Below are 19,020 nucleotides of genomic sequence, written 5' to 3'. Positions count from 1 at the left end.
ATGGCTGAATGTGGCTGACCCATAGCGACCAGTGACTCACTGGGGCTGACTGAAGCCCCTTTCTCTACTTTTTTTTAGGTTTGGATTTTGACATCACAGCTGTCTGACAGACCTGTTGTTGACTAAATGAGCTTCAGTTCTACTCCTTTCTTCAACCAGCCTTTTTCAGCCATTGTCAATCAGATTTTATTTAACTCAGCACAGTGGAGTATTCTTCTCTTACTGTTTGCTAGTGGCTGTTTGCGTGTATCCTCCATTTCCACTACACTGCTTGCATCGTTCTGGATGAGTCACAACAACCAAAGCCCTCCCTGTCTGCTCCCTCTCGAGAGCCTCCTTCTGTATGCAAACTGCTACTCCCGGACCTATTGGCTTTGTCAGCACTGGTTTTGTATGGCTGGTACATGCTCCAGCAAATAGCAAAAGCTGCCTGTAGTCGGAATTAAAAACAATGTACTGGATTGCTGCCCCCAATAATCGCCAGTGACTTAGAATAATTCAAACACTCTGTCCTCTTTTTGTTCTTCTGACACTAAACAATAAATGATTACTAATCCCTGAGTTTTGAACGCTAACGATGTAGGAGTTAGAATAGTTTCAGCCTGCTTCTTGGCGCTTTGCTGTTGGTGGCATGCACCTTTTCCCCTAACACGTGGCTAAGCCTACCTTCTGGGAGGAGGGAGCACTTCTCTTCTGCTGTCATTCGGAATCCATAAAAGGCAGGAAGTGGAGAGCCATTCGTTGTGTGATGAATACATGTGTAATCTGAGATGGCGAGATTGGGCAGTATAAACCGCAGCTCCATTCAGCAGGGATCGGGATAACAGCTGCTGGCAAGTAAGTGAGGTGCTCTGACTGGGAGTAGGCTACCTGCACTTCGATCGACTTGGTATGTATGCTGCACCCTAGCTACTTTGTAATTATACACATTCGTGGTGTACACGTGTTTCGGATGATCGCCTTGTATGTTTGGCTCCAGGAACACTAGGTCAGCACTAAACGAATAAAATCATTATTATGCAGCTGCGCTGTCAGGGCCAATTGCCTTGTACACACCATGAGATGACAAAACAATTTTGACTGGCGTTATTAAGGAACTGCTTGCTCTAAACACCTCTTACCAATGTGTTATGAAATTAGGATGTTGGAGGTGATACTGTATGACAAGAAAGTTTGTGCACATTTGGGGTGTGGCATTTTCTTGAGATGCTGAGGTGTTCTGCTTTTTGTGCTGCATCATTCCATTTGAGTTTTGTTTTGCTGTACTGCATTTTTTTGCGTTCCGTTCTGTTTTGACTTTTTTGTTGCAGTGTCAGTAGTTTTAATTGTGGTGTTATGTTGCTTTGTGTATATTATTAAGCGGTATTTAGTTATAAACAAAACTCTGTTCTATTTCCAGCCAAACGCAGCAAGCTAATTCCATGTGCCTCTCATCTCGCCCGCTTACCTAGTAATACTTACTAATTAGGGGCTTATTTACAAGCCCACGTGGCGCAGGACTACGCAGCAAGGGGCATATTTATACTTGTTTTGCACCGAATTTGTGTCATTTTTTTCACGCAAATTCGTTGCAAAACTAACTCCATATTGATTTGTATTGTAATCGTATTTATATAGTGCTTACTACCCCTGACGAGGCGTTGAAGTGCTTTTCGGTGAGTAGCACGCTACTCTGGAACCCAACAAGAATTAGTGATGGATTAGTATCGGGAAATAATGAGTACAGTTTTGGTATTATTATGAGTTAATTTGAGCTGTGGATATGAGAGTTTGTTAGTTAGATTGACTGGAGTAATGGAGGGGTGGAGGAGGAAAGAAATCCAGAAGTGTTAATTGGGTGTATATCCTTAATTTACTCAACCCAAAGGCTTGGGATGAGTAAAGGGGGATGGAGGAGGGAATAGTATGTGGAATGGTTAGGGAGAGCATAGAAGCGGGGTGAGATAAATGTGGGAGAATTTAGTAGGGTTGTGTGGGAGGTCATGGTAGTAGAGTGAGGTTTGGTGAGTTAGATGTGGAAGCGTAGGAAAGAGCTTAGGCAGAGTTATTTAGGAGATTAAAGTAGTAGAAAGGATTTGGGATGAGTCAGAGTGAGAATGGAGGATAGTTTGATGGAGACATGACATATGATGATGGGTAGATAAGTGTGATAAGATGAGAGCAGGAATTCATAGATATCTAGTATAACAACCCACCCAGGTGCCATGCAAAGACCCACGAACATGCCAAGCACAGAAACAACATATACATATACATACAAATGGTTTTGTTTGCTGTAAGGAGTGCAAAGCATGTCGCATTGGGATGAATGTGAAGGAATTCGAGGACTCTGGTGGCAACAAGATGACTATCAACAAAAAGATCACATGTAATTCCAATTATGTGGTATATGTGATTCAATGCACATGTGGTATGCGTTATGTGGGCAGTACAATTTGTCCTTTGAAAAAACGCATTTTGGAACACATTAGAGCCGTGCAAAATAAGGATACAACCTATGCTATTGCAAAACACCTTATGACTCATGATGGAGCTAAATGGACAGACATGAGATTTTTTGGTATTGCGAGTGTAGAGAGCAATGAAAGGGGAGGAGATAGAGAGTTACAACTGAGACGTTTGGAGTCACGGTTCATAATACAGCTCAAAACCAAAAGCCCGAGGGGTCTGAATGGGGATGAAGGATTACATTATCATCTGTAGGTTGAGGATATATAACGCTCTTGCTAACAGTTATTAGATAAGATTACCTGTGGATGTGTGGATAGAGGATATTTATAGATAAATATCAAGGAGAAAATGAGGTAAATTTAGGAGGTATATGAGAAAGTATGAAAACAATAATAGATAAGTGCACCAATCTATTATCAGGTACATAGAGCAACCACAGAGGTAATTGTATTAAGCAAGGTTAATAGTACCAACAAAATAGAAATGGACATAATTTTTGTTGTGAATAGTGATATTCTTTGCACATTTTCATTTAGACAATTTGTGTAGCGTAGGGCACGTTCTGTGGTGGTGGGGAGCTTGGTTTATAATGCACAACATTTAATTTATTTTTAATAGACTACATGTCCCACTATGCACCAATAGGGGTCATAGGAGAGACACTATAAATAGGGGACATGGAGATAGGACTAAGTTACTGTGATCAAGACCAGTAGGTCGAAACGAGTCAGTGGTGAAGGATGGTGATTTAATCCTGACTGCAATAAAAAGAAATAATTTCCTCCTGGAGTGCGGTGGTGAAGTTGCTTGCAACTGTTTGTTTTTGGATTCATGAGAGGAAATGGTCCATTCCTCACACCTGCACCAACATGAAAGAGCGCGCCAGAAGCAGGACCAGTTTGTTTTCTCATATACATACATACATACATATATATATACATACACACACACATACAAACAGACATGAATACACACACATATGCATATACAATACATAATTAGAACCATGGGTAAAATATACTTAGTCAAACAGGTTTAAAGAGTGTGTGTGTATTTTATTGTTATGACATAGTAGTGATACATATTTTCTAAGGAACTATACATAACTAGAAATATACACATAATCTGAAAAAAATATTTATCAACATAGGCATATGCAGTCCATAGTTGTTTGAATATGGTGGTTATGAAGGAAAGAGCCAACTCTTGAGTAGTTTTCTGAAGACAAAAAAGTTATCTGTGTCTCTTATAGTTGGGGGTAATGAATTCCATAGTTTGGCTCCTTGAACGGAGAAGGATGTATAACCTATAGTCTTTTTCTTGTATGGTGGTGTTCTAAGGCGGGGTGACAATCTTGAGCGAAGGTTTCTTTGTTGGATGTATTTGGTTATTTTGTTTCTGATAAAAAGCGGTCCTGTTCCATGTATAGCTTTGTGGGTGATACAAAGCAGCTTGAAACATGCATCTTCTGGCAACGGGTAACCAGTGTTGTGCTCTCAAGGCAGGGGAGATGTGGGCTTGCGGCTTTACATGTAATAGTAGCCTGGCTGCAGAATTCTGGATACATTGTAGTTTTTTCAGAATTGATAGAGATGATCCATGGTAGAGGCCACTGGCAAAATCCAGTTTGGACAGTTCAAGCGAGATAGTAGCTTGCACCTTGTGTGGAAATCCGAGGTGGGGGAATATGCGTCGTAAAGTCTTCAAGGTGATGGAGCTTGTTCGTGCTAATTTGTCCACTTGCGCATTCATAGTTAACTTGGAATCCATGGTGATTCCTAGGTTTTTAACTTCCTTGGATAATTGAGGAGGTGGTCTGAGATCGTCAGGCCAGACGCACAGAGGCGCTAGACCTGTCTAGCACCAAAGTTATGGAGTTAAAGTCATTTTTTAGACGTGTAAACCTACCTTGCATCAAAGAGATGCAAGGTAGGTTTTCCCGTGCAAAAAATTACTCTATGGCCTTAGCGCCATATTTATCCCCATGCTACAATCACTCACGGGTGGAGGAGGGGTCAAATAATGGTGCAAAGATTGCTTTGCACCATTATTTAACGCCTGGGTCAGGGCAGGCGTTAGGGGACCTGTGGGCCTATTTCCATGGTGGAACACCATGGAATAAGCCCACAGGTGCCCTTCCCAGGCCCCAGGGACACCCCCACCTACACCAGAGGGACAGCCCAGGATGGGGGACCCCATCCCAGATAGGTATAGGTAAGTACAGGTAATTATTTTATTTTATTTTTTAAAGTGCCATTGGGAGCCCTGGAATGGGCCCCCTACGTGGCACTGTGTGCAGTGGCCATGCCCAGGGAACACTGGTCCCCTGTGCTGGCCATTGGGGTGGTGAGCATGACTCCTGTCTTTTCTAAGTCAGGAGTCGTGTCGTATGGATGGTTTGCATCAGAAAATGACGCTGGGATTTGTTTTTTTACTCTAAGCTGCCTAATGTAATTTTTTGGTGCAAAACCCCTTTCTCCCATACCAACATCCCCACCCAGCTAATGTCATTTTTTTTTTACGCTAGTCCACCCTTTGCGCCGGCTTGCACCATTCCATAAATAAAGTGCCCGGCTGGCACTCAGGAATGGTGCAAGCCCGTGCAAAAGTTTTTAATGCAAAACTGCGTAAGTGCAGTTTTGCACCAAAAGTATAAATATGCCCCAAGTGTCCTGCTGTGCTGCCCTGTGCCACTGGGAATGGGCAGAAATGCACTGCATCTACAAGATTCAGCACATTTCTGTCCTCTCCCCCGGTGCTGGCACTAGAATTAGCTACCTAACGCCAACACAGACACCCTTGTACCATGGTGCAAGGGTGCCTGTGCTGCAGGGAATTATTGTTTATGTGCAGGAAGGTGGCCTTTCCTGTGCATAAACAGCCAATAATGGTGATTTCTATAGAAGAAGCAAATCATCATTATTTAATGATTGTTCATTTGCAGAAAGGGACACCATCCTGCACATAAACAATCATTAATTGGAGATTTGCTCTATGTGTGCTCCAGAATGCGGCACTTATGGAAGAAGTGAAACCAAGGAGAAATAAAAGTATTTATCTCCTTTGTACCACTCTAACCCTACCCCTGGGGGGTGTTAGTTTTTTGTGTTGTCTCAGGATTACGATTTCTCGTAAATCTGGGGCATTATCATAAGCAATGGGTGTTTTGTGGAAATGCCCACAGCAACAACCATTGCACTCGGGCCACAGAAAAATGCATTGGGGGACCCAAATTTACAAATCAGCATTAAGCCACGCAAAGTGGCTCAGAGCCACCTTGTAAATGTGGAAAAGGGGACGGCGGCTACCGTAGCTTTGCTGAAGGTGACGCTCTGGTGACGCTCTTATTTACAAGCCCCTTAGTTTTTTATGGTCTGGCTTGACAGCACAGCTGTTGCCAGGCAATTCTGTGAGCATTACTTCAGAAGGACTTTGGCTCCCCCCACATGTTGAGACCAGGCGTACATGTTTTGATTAGACAGACGTGCTTAAACAATAAGGGCTAGATGTAGCAAGATAGCAAATTGCGACTTGCAATTTGCGAGTCTGTGCGACTTGCAAATTGCAAGTCGCAATTTGCTATGCAGAACGGTGTCTCAGACACCGCCTGCGAGTCGCTATGGGGTCGCAAAGACCACCTCATTAATATTGATGAGGTGGGTCGCAAATTGCGGCCCCATAGTGACTATGGGCACTCACGGGTATGGAGGCCTGCTGTAGTCAGCAGACCTCCATGTCCGTGACTGCTTTTAAATAAAGCAGTTTTTTTTTTCCAAGTGTAGCCCGTTTTCCTTAAAGGAAAACGAGCTGCACTTAGAAAAAAAATACGAAACCTTTAGTTTCAGATTTTTTCAGTGCAGGTAGTGGTCCCTTGGACCACTACCTGCTCTGAAAAAATAATTTGGGGTCCAGTCTCAAAGGGGACCCCTTCCCGTTTGCGAGTGGGTTGCCATACACTTCATGTGGATGGTAACTGCGACTCCATTTGCGACCGCATACGCGGTCGCAAATGGAGTTGCATACCACTGCGACTCGCAAATAGGAAGGGAACACCCCTTCCTATTTGCGACTCTGAAATGCATTTTGCGAGTCGGTTCCGACTCGCAAAATGCATTTCTGCATAGCAAACACACGTTTGCGACTCGCAAACGGCGATTTTCGCCGTTTGCGACTCGCAAATGGTTTGCTACATCTGGCCCTAAGTGCTTGCCCTCAACACAGCTGTGATCATTTTGTTTATTTATCTAGCTGAGTAAGCTTGAATTCTCAGGGGCACACGCATGACATTGAACTTCTATTAAAGTGTCTTAGATAACTAGATAAGTTATGTTGTTTTTGGCTGGCAGCAGCATAGATGGGAAGAAAGCAGTCATCAACCTACTTGGTGTTTTAGGTCTGGCTTGGCAATGCAGCTGTGCTCTGACCTTTTAAACAACATTAAAGTTATTCTACAGTTCTTTGCTTCCAGTCAAATAGATTTCTTTTCCCATGCATTTTACTTAATAATGCTTCACACTAGCGAACAACATTCGCTTAAATCCAGACTTATTGGCTTTGCCAATGCTTGTTATTTTAATTTGTCATCATGTGCCCACTTATCTATGTTCCATAGTACTCCACATCATTATCTGCAAGCTGTTCCTTTATCTATTTGCTCTACATTGCTGCATTCGACATAGAAAAGCAGACAAACGACTCTACTCACTTACTGCTCGATTAGCAAAAGTTTCTAGGGTAACGTGTGTCTGGAGCAAACGTCATATTGTTTTTGGAATTAATGCAATGTCTTGTTATTATTTGCACGCTTTGTGTATGTTCATCAGTACATAAATTCTTTTTCCGCTGAGGAAAGTGGAAAAGGTGGAAAACTTTGCATGTGACGATGTAATACAAACTACTAGTGATCCTTTTTTGGAACACCAACAGTGAAATATTAGTAAATATTAGTACCAGTGTAATACAAAATGGGCAGAAAACAAGGGGTGTGGAGTCCCGATGACCATAAGAGCTCCATGCCCCAGTGATCTTGGCACTTATTTTGCCACCTTTGAGGCCAGGGGTTGGAAAGACATTGCCAGTGGTTGCAATGGGCACGTCAGGGGTCACAGCTGAGAACTCTAAATGATGTCTGTGAAATGACACATGATAAAACTTCCGGCGGTTTTCCGCCATTTCTGCCCCGGCGGCTATAATCCACCAGGGCAGCGCTGCCCTGGGGATTATGACCCCCTTACCGCCAGCCTGTTTCTGGCGGTTTTCACCGCCAGGAAGAGGCTGGCGGTAAGAGGTGTCCTGGGGCCCCCTAACAGGGCCCCGGACAGCTTTTCACTGTCTGCCTAGCAGACAGTGAAAAGCGCGACGGGTGCAACTGCACCAGTCGCACGGCCGCAACACCGCCGGCTCCATTCGGAGCCGGCTCCTGTGTTGCAGCCTCATTCCCGCCGGCCCAGTGGGAATGTCAGAATGGGGGACGCGTGAGTGCGGCCGCATTGGCGGCCGCATGGCGGTTTCCGCCTGGCGGGCGGCAGTAGCCGCCCGCCAAGGTCGGAATGACCCCCATAGTCATTTAATTTAGAAATAACTTTAAGCAATAATTTAAAAAATATCTCACATTCTATAATATGTTTATGTACATTTAATATGTAGTAGTTTGTGAAACGCAACTGTCTTACTCTTACATTGGTGGGTGTTTGAATTAGTATGTCCCTCCTAAACACTTCCTTAAATTTCCCTAAAGCACACCCATTTAATAATAAGTATTCCCCATTTTCCAGCCACTTCGATTATCTGTCCCACATATACTGTGAAAATGTAGACCTGCATTGTAGGAGACTGGCTTGGTTTGTAGTGGGTAACTATGGTACTTACACTTTATACCAGGTTCAGTTATCCCTTATTAGTGAAATATAGGCAGTGTCTAGAAGCCAGGCTCTCTTGAGGTAGCTGTAGCTTAGAAGTCAAGACTTATCTAGGAGTCATGCAAAGCTCATGCAATACCACTGTAGTCACATAGTACTCACACACATGAAAGAAAATACTAAGGGGGTCATTCTGACCTCGGCGGTAAAAGGCTCATACCGCCGGTCAGAAGACCGCCATTCTACCGCCGCGGAAACCCGTCACTGTAATTCTGACCAACAACTGCCAAGCCGCCAAAAACCCGACATCCACGGAAGGCCGCCTCATCAGCGGGCAGCGATAAACTGGAGATGACCAAACCTCCACCGCCATGCCAACACAAACACGCCCATGCCATTACGACCCACCAATCCACGCGGCGGTCTTTCAGCCGCGGTATTCCATTGGCGGTACACACCGCTGCGGTCAAAATACACACCCAGGCTCCAAAACCCAGCCACATTGGACAATTTGAAATACACACACCTGATACACATACAAACACCACCCCCACACATCCAAGCAACTATAAAACACACACTCACATCACCCACAAACCCCCACTAGTTGGAAATCGGAGAGAAGGCGAGAGAGAGCGAGAGAGAGAGAGAGAGAGAGAGAGAGAGAGAGAACAGCAATCGAAAACCCCAACACACACAGGAACCCAACATCATCAACCACACCACATCTACGCACACATCACCACACACCACCACTCACATCACCGCAAACACCACCCCACACCTCATCCACACCACCCCATGGCACCCCAAAGACACCCCAGGTTTTCCGACCAGGAACTCCGGGTCATGGTGGAGGAAATCATAAGGGTAGAGCCCCAGCTCTTCGGCACACAGGTGCAACACACCACCATAGCCAGGAAGGCGGAGCTATGGCAGAGGATTGTCGACAGGGTCAACGCTGTGGGACAGCATCCCAGAAACTGGGAAGACATCAGAAAGCGCTGGAACGACCTACGGGGGAAGATACGGTTGATGGTCTCCAGACACAACATCGCTGTGCAGAGGACTGGCGGCGGACCCCCACCCACCCCTCCCGAATTCACAGCATGGGAGCAAGAGGTCCTTAACATCCTGCATCCTGCGGGCCTCGCTGGAGTAGGCGGAGGAATGGACTCTGGTAAGTCTAGTCTCAACTACTCCCCCCCCCAACCACCAGCATGCCAACCCACACCCCCACCCTCACCCCCAACCCCCCAGCACACAGCCTCCCTGCCAATGTCTCACCAGCACAACCCACCCAACCCAAAACCAAACCCTGAATGCCAACACAAACCATGGACACCCATCACCTATGCATGACCACTGCACATACCCATCCCCCCCACAAACCACCCTCACAACTCCTGCCACAAGGGGATGCCAGCACTGGGGTACAAGGGCACCCACAAATCGCACACCATGGAACACACAGAAGCAATAACCATACTCTTTCACCCCTGCAGGGCCCGAACGCCAACACACCGGCCAGGAGGGTCCAGATATGTCCATCCCACCCCCAGAACAGGCCCACAGTGAGGACAGCAGCTCTGTCGACCTGGAACCTGATGACCAGCCCGGACCATCGGGGACCTCTGGACAGTCGGTTCCCCACACACAGACACAGGCCACAGCAGACCTAACCCCCTCTGGGAATATCAGCACCGCTCCCACCCAGCGGGCCCATGCCTCTGTCTCCAGGACAGGTCAATCAGCGGTGTGTCCGCCACTACAGGGCACCCAGGCTGACCCAACACCCCAACAACAACAGGGACCTGGGGGCAGTGGTAGCGGGCACACCGTCCAGGGGACAGGGGCCCGGGGAAACAGGGCAACTGGGAGGGCTGCAGTGCGACGGGGGGGGAGGACAGGCCCAGGGAACCGACTCTCCAAGAGGCCCTCACCACCATCATGGGAGCATACCACCGCTCCCAGGAGACGATGGCGACGGTAATGGCCAGGTTCCAGGAGATCCAGGCACAGCAGGAGGAACGGTACATGGGGTACAGAGAGGAGCTCAGGAACATCATCCAGGCCCTGAACCTAATAGTCACCACATTGCGGTACCATGTGGCACCCGAAAGGGCCCCTGTCACCAGCCCGGACCAGGAGCAGCCTACCACCTCCGCCGGCGCTAGTGGACAGGAGGCCCCCACACAACGACGGGCCACCAGAACCCCACCTCCTGCTGAAGATCAACCACCCCGCAAGAGGAGCCTGAGATCACAAAGGAAGACAGAGTAGGATGCCAAGCCCCCTGCCAGCCTAAGATCCCCCCGGATGTCATACCACTGTCCCACATCGTCACCCTGTCCAACCTTGAACTGCCCCTGCTCCATCCTTCCACAGGCATATGGACAATGCACCTGTGCGACCGAGAACTTGACTCTGCCATGGACATCACTCCACCCCCACCCATCACCGTTTTACTATCATGGACCTATTTGTAGCACTTTAAATAAATCACTTATTGCACATGAAACACTCAGGAGTCTGCTTGTATTCTTAACAAATGTATTATGCATAACGGGTCAAAAATGTGCAGTTACTTTGTGATGACAACATACCAATGTAAATCTGCTTTACTCCATTGCCGAACAAACCAGAAGTCACGCAGTGGGTCATACAGCTCTGAAAAGCCAAGGGAAAGTCACAATTCAGTTGAAAGGAACTGGGGGGAAACACAGAAAGTAGAGATGCAGGAGGCCAGAAGTAAATGTAAAATGACGTGGGGGATTCTTACCTGGGTGCTACTGAAAATACTGTTGTATGACCGTGTCCCTGTTGTTCGTGTCGTCCCCGTCGTCTTCCTCCTCTTCACTCTCCACAGGCTCCACAGCTGCTACAACACCACCATCTGGACCATCCTCCTGCAGAAAAGGCACCTGGCATCGCAATGCAAGATTGTGAAGCATACAGCAGGCCACGATGATCTGGCACACCTTCTTTGGTGAGTACATGAGGGATCCCCCTGTCATATGCAGGCACCTAAACCTGGCCTTCAGGAGGCCGAAGGTCCTTTCTATGATCCTCCTAGATCGCCCGTGGGCCTTATTGTACCGTTCCTCTGCCCTGGTCCGGGGATTCCTCACTGGGGTCAGTAGCCACGGCAGGTTGGGGTAACCAGAGTCACCAATTAGCCATACACGGTGTCTCTGTAGCTGTTCCATCACATAGGGGATGCTGCTATTTCGCATAACATACGCGTCATGCACTGACCCAGGGAACTTGGCATTTACATGGGAGATGTACTGGTCAGCCAAACAGACCACCTGGACATTCATAGAATGGTAACTTTTCCTGTTTCTGTACACCTGCTCATCTTCTTTTGGGGGTACTAAGGCCACATGGGTCCCATCAATGGCACCAATGATGTTGGGGATATGTCCAAGGGCATAGAAGTCAGCCTTCACAGTGGCCAAATCACCCTCCTCAGGGAAAATTATGTAGCTCCGCATGTATTTCGTCAGGGCAGACAACACTCTGGACAAAACCTTTGAAAACATAGGCTGAGACATCCCTGATGACATGGCCACTGTTGTCTGAAAAGACCCACTTGCCAAGAAATGGAGGACTGACAGAACCTGCACCAGAGGGGGAATTCCTGTGGGTTGGCGGATGGGGGACATCAGTGCTGGCTCCAGCTGGGCACACAGTTCATGTATAGTGGCTCGGTCAAGTCGGTATCTAAGTATTATATGACGTTCCTCCATTGTCGACAGATCCACCAGCGGTCGGTACACGGGAGGATTCATCCTTCTCCTCGCAAGTCCCAGCGGACGGTGCCTAGGAAGGACAACATGGAGCACAGAGTCAAACAACCCACAGGTACGTAACTACAGCTTGCACAGTACACGATTCTCAATGCATTGATTGGCTTGTATGAGTGGCAATGCAAGGCCTAGGCCTGTGTGACGCAGTAGTAATTAAGCCCTGTGGTCCCTTGTAATGGCGGCTGCCTGACCTGAGAAGTGTGACAATGGGATGTGAGGTCAATGCGCTGGCGTGACACACTGTGGCGGTAGGCGGTCGAAGACCGCGGCGCAAAGCCGCATTGGTTAACATCGAACCCTCTGGGTTTCACAGGCCAATGACTAGCTGCGCCGGCGGTCGCGGAACGCACCGCGGCGGTACGCGCCACCGCGGGCGTGACCGCCATTTTCTATCTGCTTAATCACTCGAGACCTGATCATCCACAGGAGAGGACCTATACTGCAAGTGCTGCTGTGACCTCCGTCTGGGAGATACAATGGCTGCTGCGACTGGGGAAAGGGCCCCTGCCTTCACGACAGAAGAGTTGGAGAAACTTGTGGATGGGGTCCTGCCCCAGTATGCGCGACTCTACGGTCCTCCAGACCAACAGGTAAGTACACTGTGTGCACGTTGAATGGGCTATGCCTGGGTTGTGTATGGTGGACGTAAGATGTTGGGGTGGGGAGCGAATGAGGAGTGCAAGGCACGACAGATGAGAGCATGTGCCACATGGCAAGGTTGGGGAGGGGGGGCCAATCGCATCTATCATGCAGAATATTGATGATATTTCAATTTCCACCCTGTCCATGTCAAATAGGTCAGCGCCCATCAGAAGATCGACATTTGGCGTGCCATCGCCAAGGAAGTCCGGAACCTGGGGGTCCACAACAGATGGGGCACCCACTGCCGCAAGAGGTGGGAGGACATCCGCCGCGGGACCAGGAAGACCGCCGAGTCACTGCTGGGGATGGCCTCCCAACCTAGGAGGGGTGCCAGTCGTACCCTGACCCCCCTGATGTCCCGGATCCTGGCGGTGGCCTACCCCGATTTGGATGGGCGTGTGACGACATCACAGCAGACACAAGGGGGTGAGTACCAGCACATTCAGCTATCTTTACACGCAGTGGAGGCGTCTGGGTGGGGGAGGAGGGCTGTGGGTGACATTAGGCCAGGGCGCTTTCTGTAGTGTAGTCCCCTCCTTTAGGCATGGCCCTGTGCCCCCGCCCCCAACCTCTGTACGGTGACAGGTACAGCTAGCCATGGTCCTGCATCACCCATGTGTGCGTTTGTTGTCCCTAGACCTCTTGGCCCAGTCACAAGTACTCAGTAGTGTACCCCGATTGCGCGGCTTAGTGCATGAGGCTCCTGTGTCTGTTTTCTCCGCCAACGGTGTTGACAATGCATGTACTCAACCTTTTATTATGTCTCCCCCCACCCTTTTTCTTTATCTTCTTGTGCATGTGTGCTTCAGCATCATCAGGCGGAGGAGACTTGGCACCGGAGCACGAGGGAGCTGCGACTCACAAGGCCCCGGTGGGCCATGGCACAGACACCGAGGCCACCAGTGATACGGAGGGCGAGGGGAGCTTCACAACGGGGAGCCGTGGTAAAACCAGCGACACCGACACGTCCTCGGAAGGGAGCTCCCTAGCGGTGGTTGCAACATCCGTGCCCCCCACCTCTACAGGTACAGCCGCCACCCAGCGCACCAGCTCCGCCCTCCCAGCAGCCCCTCAGCCTACGCTCCGTGCCCGCTCGCCCAAGAAGGGGGGCGTCTCCTTCGCCCCAGGCACCTCAGGCCCTGCCACTGTTACCCCTGTTGCCCTCAGTGAGGAGGTCATTGACCTCCTGAGGACCATCATTGTTGGGCAGACTACCCTTTTGAATGCCATCCAGGGGGTAGAGAGGGAGGTGCATCGTAGCAATGCATACCTGGAGGGCATTCATTCGGGTCAGTCTTCCCATCAACGATCGTTCAATTCTCTGGCCTCAGCACTGACGGCAGCCATTGTCCCTGTTTCCAGCCTCCCTCTTCTAACTGCCTCCACCCTGTCTCTGTCTCCTGTTCCTCAGCCTATCCCATCCACACCATCAGACCAGCCTGCACACACCTCAACACCCAAGGGCAGCTCTTCCAGACATAAGCACCACAGATCACACAAACATTCACCCAAGCAACACCCAGATGCAGACATGCCAACAGCCACTACCACCTCTGTGTCCCCCACCTCCTCGTCTCCCTCCTCCCTCCCTGTGACGTCGCCACTCACACCTGCATGCACACCACCAACAGCCAGTACACCCATCACCAGCACACCCTCCAGTACAGTCCGCACACGTGCAGTCACCACCCCCACAGCCGTTTACACGTCCCCTGTGTCCTCTCCCACTGTGTCTGTCACCCCCTCTTCCAAGACACACAAACGCAGGCAGCCACCCACCCAACAGCCAACCACCTCACGACAGCCTCCAGTCCATGCACCTTCACCCAAGGACAGCACACCTGACTCTCCTCCAACCACCTCCTCTTCCTCCACTCCCATAACCACTGCACCTACCTTTTACCTTGGTCCTAAAAAGTGTCAGAGCGGTAATGGGCAGAGGAGTAGTCACTCCCCTTTCCTTTGTCCAGTTTCGCGCCAGAGCAGGGGCTAGCAGTACCTGAACCGGTGTAGACTGGATTATGCAAGGAGGGCACCAAATGTGCCCTTCAAAGCATTTCCAGTGGCCTTGGGAGGCTACCCCTGCCAAGCCTGTAACACATTTCCAAGGGGAAAGGGTGTAACACCCCTCTCCCAAAGGAAATCCTTTGTTCTGCCTTCCTGGGCTTGAGCTGCTCAAGCAACTGGAGGGGAGAACCCTTTCTTAGGGTTGGTAGCAGCTGGGGCTGCCTGGAAAACCTCAGGAGGCTGGAATAGCAATTCTGGGTGTCCTCTGATGAGCCCCCAGAGTGCATGGGATGATACAACCAATGTTTGCAAAATCCTTGGAGTATGATTCCAACATGTTTGATACCAAACATGCCTATGTTCAGAATTACCATTATGTAGTTGGACATAGGTAGAGACCTATGTCCAGAACATACGTTAAATGTCGTCACCACACTCACTAAGTCTGGGAAAATGGCCTGTAGGTCGTGGGGTGCCCTCACTCACAGGTACTCTGCACCCTGCCCTCAGGGTGGAGGGCCTGCTATTGGGGTCACTTATAAGTGACCTAGGGCCAGATGTAGCAAAGGGTTTTACCCATTCTGTGTCTATGGGGAAATGTGTTCGTACATATGGCCCCTGGTGCAGTGTAAATGGCAGTGAAATGGTGCACGCACCTTTTCACGCAGGCTGCAATTGTAGTCCTACAGAGGACTTTACATGGGCCCTCTATGGGTGGCGAAAGATATGCTGCAGCCCATAGGGATCCCCTGGAACCGGAATGCCCTGGGTCCCTAGGTACCATATAATAGGAACTTATAAGGGGGCACCAGCATACCAATTGTGGGTGCAATACGGGGTTACCAGTATGCAACAACCATAATTTAAGGGAGAGAGCATAACTACTGGGGTCCTGATTAGCAGGATCCCAGTAGACACAGTCAAACACACTGACAAACAGGCCAAATGTGGGGGTAACCAAGCTAGAAAGAGGCTACTTACCTACATGCATGTGCATAGATCTCCATCACTGTGGTGCAGGTCTCTGCAATGAAAAGATAGGCAAGGAGGAGGTCTCCAACTGTAGATTTGCAAATTGAATTTTGCAGTGCTTAAGTAACACTACTGTACTTCTACTTTACATCCTGCAAAATGCAGTTTGAGAATAGGCCCTTGAATGTCTAAACCAGCTATTGGCGTTATGCAGATTAGCATAACTGAGCAGAGTTTCACAACAGGCAGTTTTGGAACAGTCTCCAGTCAATAATGTAGGTACCGCCGCATTAACCATTCTTCAAAAACAGTTGACTGAGTTGTTCAGGCAGTCATATAGTTCAGATCCACAATATGCAGCTGTCCCTATGTATACTACACACTCAATTTGCTTCATCTTTAAGTTTTCACATCTCTCAGGATCTAGCTGCAACATATCATGCTACTTGTTGCTGTCAGAAACAATCAGCTTGTAGACCAACCAACTAGTCCCAATGTCAGAGTTCAGTCAAAAACATAGTCAATCCTGATAATGTTCTGTTTATGATCCTTCCTGTTTGCTTCATCAGTGAAGACAAACATCCAGTCTGTTGACAAATCTGTTATTCCATCAGAGCAAAAGCAAGCCAACAGGTTTAGATCCTTCTCATAGGAATTTCCCCCTAAGTATTGCATATATACATATATATATATATATATATATATATATATATATATATATATATATATATATATATATATATATATATATATGTGTATATATATATGTGTATATATTTATTATGTGTACATATATATATATATATATATATATATATATATATATATATATATATGTCTGTTTTAAAAATAAAAGATACAAATATTCTTTTGTAAATTTAATACAATATAGGAGCATCTGCCATAAGCTCTTTTGTAACATTTGTCAATTGTATGGAACTGAAAACAGAAATTAAAGAGTTTACATATATAGAGATGGTAACTAGTAGCTGAGATCCACAGTAACAATGAATGTTAGTAGTGTGTATTCCTGCTGTGTGCGGTAATACTCCACCACACACCTTTCCTGATTTTCACTCTCCTTAACATCACAGGAATAAACTTTAACCTGCGGTTTGCGGGTTGCTAGCACAATAACCTTACCACACCAATTTCACACAAGAGATATAGCCACCCTACATTTTGACAACATACATTTTGGTACTCTCCTTGTATAGTGACCCCCAGGTTTTTCATTGATGCTGCTGTTTTTTTTTACTCTGAGAGTGAGCTGAGGCCTGCTAACCAGACCTTAGTGCCAGTGCCCTGGCCCCAAAATGTGTATGTTGCATTGGCTGTACCCAATTGCCAGAGAATAGTTTACTTGAAAGTCCCTAAAATATGTTACCCAAGGTACCCAGGGCCTGTAAGTTAGATGTTTACCCCAGGGACTGCAGCACCGGTTGTGAAACCCTGGATGTGACAAAGGTAAAGCAAGTCCCCAGTCCCCCATTGCAGACTGGAAGAGCAGCTTCCGGCTGCTAGCCGGGCTTTGCCATTTAAAGCCATGGCAAAGTCATATGTTTCCCAAAAACATGTGTAAGTCCCCCTCTGGCTGGCCCACTGGGCCCTAAAGCAGGTTGCAGCATATTTCATGGGCAGAACATGAATTTCACATGTTCTGAAAGTAAAAATGGGAACCTGTTGTTATCACTGTGGAAAGAATTGGTTGGTCACTCTGTTGGCGAGTGCAGGGTTACACGTTGACCCCCTCAGCTGTGCTAATTCCTGAACTGTGAAATCAAAGTTGATACTCCAAGGTATCAAACAGCTTGTTATATTAAGCCTGACTTGATTCTGAAGTCAAAATTAATGTAACAAGTTGTTACTGTCTGCAACCTTTACAAAGTTGCCACTTTTTTTCCTTCAACCTCCAGTGCCCTTAATGGTTCCACTTGGAACTCCAGGCAGCTTTCTGCCTTCCTAGGGAGACATGCAACATCTCCCATGAAAGTAGACAATTAGGGCCTCTACTTGAGAGAGGTGTTGCCTCCTTCCTGCAGGAAGCCACCTAGGGTTAGGCCCAAAAGGCAAACTTCAAAGCTGAAGTTCCCTTTGAAGAGCAAATGGGGAACACATGGGAGAGAGACATCCCCATTGTTAAAGCAGACTAAGGGGCATATCTATACTCTGTTTGCGCCGGATTTGCGTCATTTTCTTTTTTTATGCAAATCCGGCGTAACTTTGACTCCATATTTATATTTTGGCACTAGAAATGTTTAGTGCCAAAATATTAGAGTTAATGTTATTTTTTCCCAGCAAAAAACTATCTTGTGTCAATGAGATGCAAGGGAGGTATTCCCAGGCAAAAAATGCCTCAAAGGCCCAAGCGCCTTATGTATCCTCCCATGAAAAGGGGGAGGAGGGTCTTAAATAATGGCGCTAAGCCTGCTTAGCACCATTATTTAATGCCTGGGTATGGGCAGGCATTAGGTGACCTGTAGGCAGATTTCCATGGTCAGAGTTTCAAAGACAAGAGGAGAAATACAGAGGTTCGGGCATTGCAGAGGTAAGTCCAACACTACCAGTACAGGAGCTGACAGCAAAACAAATAGTTCAGCAGGGTTAAACGTGGGGGGGTGGAACGTAGAGATAAATTGCCTAACTGGAGGAAACTGCACATGAGGAGAAGCTGCCGTAGAGAACTGCAAAAGAAGTGCGGAGACAACGCACAGTGGTGGGAACTGCAGAACAGAATGTGGTATTTCATATGGGCACATGATTGGCATAGGAACTTTAAATGCAGTAGAGCAGAAACTACAGAAAAGAATGTGGGGCTCAAGCAAAGCAGAAAGGGCCAACAGGGATTCAGGACCTACAACCAGGAAAAGCTATAGAAAAGCAGACACAGAAAGAAATGAGAAAATTGAAGCATGCAGGAAGAACAGAGGGGAAAACAAGAAGCAGAAGAACTGCCAAGGGGAAGCTGAGGTGCATGAGTTGGAGGGAAATCGCTTTATTGCTTGTTCGCCATCCTCACTACAGTCAGTATGAGAAATACATCTGCAGACAGAAACGTCACCAACCAAAAATACACACTGGTTTCCCATCCCTCCAAAAAAGATGACTTCCTTTTCTATCACTTAATTTGCATAAAAAGGTAGTCATTTTACCTCACCTCCTATTTTTTGTTTCTGTGCTGGTAAAGGTCACCAGGACAAGGTCATGATACATCTATATTTTCCTCCAAACGGCCTCTTTTTAGTCCCTGATACCAAAGCTTTGAAGAGCAGGATCTT

At 47.6% G+C, this 19,020-nt stretch overlaps 1 protein-coding gene across 1 annotated transcript in view; it reads left to right on the top strand.

Annotated features, from left to right (window-relative positions):
- The first annotated feature begins 757 nt into the window (after positions 1-757).
- The window catches only part of LOC138265840 (TRPM8 channel-associated factor homolog), a 497,333-nt gene continuing 479,070 nt past the window's right edge, over positions 758-19,020 (top strand). Inside the window, exon 1 of the mRNA XM_069213933.1 lies at positions 758-889. The gene's annotated coding sequence lies outside the window, so the exon portion shown is untranslated. The remainder of the gene's footprint in view (positions 890-19,020) is intronic.

The sequence above is a fragment of the Pleurodeles waltl genome, chromosome 2_1 (genome assembly GCF_031143425.1).
Source record: "Pleurodeles waltl isolate 20211129_DDA chromosome 2_1, aPleWal1.hap1.20221129, whole genome shotgun sequence".
NCBI lineage: Eukaryota > Metazoa > Chordata > Amphibia > Caudata > Salamandridae > Pleurodeles > Pleurodeles waltl.
The sequence above is the reverse complement of the archived record's forward strand: the minus strand, read 5'-3'. Positions and strand labels throughout refer to the sequence as shown.